This window comes from Mustela putorius, unplaced genomic scaffold, assembly GCF_011764305.1.
Source record: "Mustela putorius furo isolate JIRA1106 unplaced genomic scaffold, ASM1176430v1.1 tig00000198_pilon_pilon_pilon, whole genome shotgun sequence".
Lineage (NCBI taxonomy): Eukaryota > Metazoa > Chordata > Mammalia > Carnivora > Mustelidae > Mustela > Mustela putorius.
In genome coordinates, this window is record NW_025421311.1 from 4,606,883 (window position 1) to 4,610,521 (window position 3,639).

The 3,639-nt window shown below is 36.3% G+C and overlaps 1 pseudogene; it reads right to left on the bottom strand.

Moving 5' to 3' along the window:
- Positions 1-2,620: 2,620 nt before the first annotated feature.
- On the bottom strand, positions 2,621-2,983 carry LOC123391328 (annotated as a pseudogene).
- Between the last annotated feature and the right edge of the window lie 656 nt (positions 2,984-3,639).

A 3,639-nucleotide genomic window follows, 5' to 3' on the forward strand; every position in this document is an offset into this window, starting at 1 on the left:
CTCCTGACCCACACTCCATTCCATCCCCTCTCCCCAATGTAACCACTAAGCTGCTTTCCACCACAATAGATAAGTTTGCATTTTCTAGATGCTTATATGAATGGAATCATAAATTATGTAGTCTTTGTTGATTTGTTTCTTTCACTGAGCTATAATTGCAGAAGATTCAATCAAACTGGGTCTTTTTAAAAAATTGTTTTAAATCAATACTTGCAGGGGACCTGGATGGCTCAGTGGGCTAAAGCCTCTGCCTTCGGCTCTGGTCATGATCTCAGGGTTCTGGGATCGAGCCCCACATCAGGCTCTCTGCTCAGTGGGGAGCCTGCTTCTTTCTCTCTCTCTCTCTCTCTCTCTCTCTCTCTGCCTGCCTCTTTGCCTACTTGTGATTTCTGTCAAATAAATAAATAAATTTTTTTAAAAAATCAATACTTGCTTTCTTGTGATTTCTGAGTAGTATAACACTGTATGAATGTTCTACAATCTGTCAATTCACCTGCTGTGGGCACTTGACATTTTTCAGTTTGGAGCTATTACAAATAAAGCTGCTATGGACATTCTTGTACAAGACTCTGTATAGACATATGCTTTCATTTTTTGTAGAAAAATATTAGGAATGAAGGGCTGGGGTAATATGAAAGGTATATATTTACATTTTTAAAATTTTCTAAACTTTTTCCAAAGTGGTTATACAATTTTACATTCTTGCTAACCATGTATGATGATTCCAATTCATCCACATACTTGTTGACACTTAGTATGAACAATCTTTTCATTTTAGCCAGCCTAATAATTATATCATGGTATCCCATTGTGGTTCTAATTTGCATTTCCCAAATAACTAACTTTAAACGCAGCCCTAATGCTTTGGCCCCAAGAATTTCTCCCTCTTCCTCAAGTCCACACAGTCTTCAGCAACCCATTCAAATTACCATGCAAGTGTTCCTACAGAGTTGAAGTCTCCAGTGGTTTCTTTTCCAGGAAAGCAGATTTTGATTTCTTTATCTCTCTGGGTGTGTCCATCTCTCCAGATTTGGGGGTGGCAGTTTGCCCTAAGACTTCCCCTTGCTAAGAGGTCCAAGAAACATTTTTAATTTTCCATTTGTGTGGCTTTTTCTCATTGTGAGGATCCGAATGATAAGTTCCACACTCATTACATGTCAGACTGGAAACTGGATGTCTATGGAAAGGTTAACTAAAGGTTTTAACCAAAATTTAATTTATTCGATAGATATAGGGTTATTCTGGTTATCTGGGGTGTGTGTGTGTGTGTGTGTGTGTGTGTTGTGAGCAGTGAAAGTTTGTATTTTCAGGAAATTTGTTCACTTAACTTGTCATATTCATTGTCTTTAGGTTTTTTACGTATTCTCTTAATATCTTTAATAGCTGTAGAATCTATAGTTATGCCACTTAACTCAATACTCATATTAATGATTTGCATCTTCTCTGCTTCCTGATTACTCTGGCTAGAGGTTTATCAATGATCTTCTCAAATAATCAACATTTACTTTCAATGATTTTCTCTATTTGGTTTATGTTTTCATTATTATTCACTTCTTCTTTGACCTTTATTATTTTCTTTCTTTAGCTTAAGTTACTTTTCATTTGCTTTTCTTTACCTAGCTTCTTTTTTTAAAAGATTTTATTTACTTATTTGACAGAGAGAGCGAGAGGGTACAACACGCAGAACAGCAAAGGGAGAGGGAGAAGCAGGCTCCCCACCAAGCAGGGGGCCCATGTGGAGTTCGATCCCAGAACCCCAGGATCATGACCCAAGCCAAAGGCAGTTGCTTAACCAACTGAGCCACCCAGGCATCCCTACCTAGCTTCTTAATAGATGAAAATTAAGATCATTAATTTAAAGAATTGTTTTTCTTTTCCAATAACAAATTTTAAAAATCTAAAAAAAATTTTATTTATTTATTTATTTGACAGACACAGAGATTACAGGTAGGCAGAGAGGAAGGCAGAGGGGGGGGGGGGAGAAGCAGGCCTCAGGCTGAGCAGAGAGCCCGATGTGGGACTCGATCCCAGGACACTGGGATCATGACCTGAGCCGAAGGCAGCGGCTTAACCGACTGAGCCACCCAGGCGCCCCAAATCTAAAAAATTTTTAAAATTTTATCAAAAAATTATCACAATTTGCTTCGAGGTGATATTTTATCATTTCTTTTATAATATAAGAAAATTACAGAATTTTTTTTACAAAAGTTTGAGTTTACAACTTTCTACCTTTTCTTTTCATACATTTTATTTATGTATGTTATAATGCATTCTTACTTTTTAAGAGTTAAACACCTTTTAAAGAAAAGTGTTTAAAGTGAAAAAGAAAAGTCCCTATATTTACCCATGTATTTACTGTTTCTGTTGTTTTCTCTTTCTGTTTGCAGATCCAGGTTTCCAGCTAATATAATCTACGTCTTCTTGAAGGACTTCTCCTAACATGTCTTACACGGCAGGTGTCTTTGTGAAGAATTATTGCAACTTATAGATGCATGAAAAAAGTAATATTATAAAACAAGTTTTTAACATTGCCTTAAGTTTGTTAATTTCAAAAACCTCACTGCTGGAATAAAGAGTTTAATACAGGGATACAGAAAAGGAAGCGCACATGAAGTTTTCACTAGGATGAAATGGGATTAGCCTTGCAGTTCTCAGAATCCTCTTCACAGAAGAATGCAATTTCAGTTTCAGTGGGGATTCTCACAGTTTTGAGAGTGCTGCCTTCTTTTAACAGGGTTTTGTCATTTTTCAAACACAAGTTAATTTGCCTTTGATTTATGTGCTTGATGAGTTATCTTCAGTTTATCACATTTATAAATTCTGAATGGTGGTGCCGGCTGGTCCTTAAAGAGACATCTTGTTTTAGAAATATTATAAGTTCCCTTATAGCTTGGTCCAAATTAATTCCATGATATACTACAGGTTTGAAACTGCAATGTTCAAATGAATGAATGAGACAAACGCTCCCTTCTCCAGAAGTCATGTGAAGAAATTCCTTTTGATACAAACTTTCATTCACGAGAAAGTTCCCTACGGAATCTCTCAATACGTGCACAAGAAAAACTCTGTTAATATAGTTTGCCCATTTGGTTTTACTTTGACACTCAGCAAATGAAGTCCGTGAATAGTCAAAATTGGTATCCCAATATTCTTTTCTGAAGAATAGCTTTGATGGATATGTAATTGCAGGCTGATAGATTTTTTTTTTCTTTCGGTACTTTAAAGATATTGCACTTTTATTTTTTTCTTCTATTGTTAGTAGTGAGAAATCTATACCTTTGTTCTTCTGAACATAGGTATATATTTTCTAAGTGATTTTGAATTTTATCACTGGTTTAAGCAATGTGATTATCATGTGACCTGGTATAATTTTCTTCATGTTTCTTGTACTTAAGATTCTTTTAACTTTTGGGTCTACATATTTGTAATTTTCACCAAATTTGGATATGTTTTAGCTACTTTTTCTTCAAATTTTTTTTTCAGTCTCCCGTCTCCACCCTGTTCTTAGGGGACTCTAATTAATGTATACTAGGGGTGCCTGGGTGGCTCAGTGGGTTAAAGCCTCTGCCTTCAGCTCAGGTCATGATCTTAGAGTCCTGGGATCCTGGAGCCCCGCATCGGGCTCTCTACTCAGCGGGA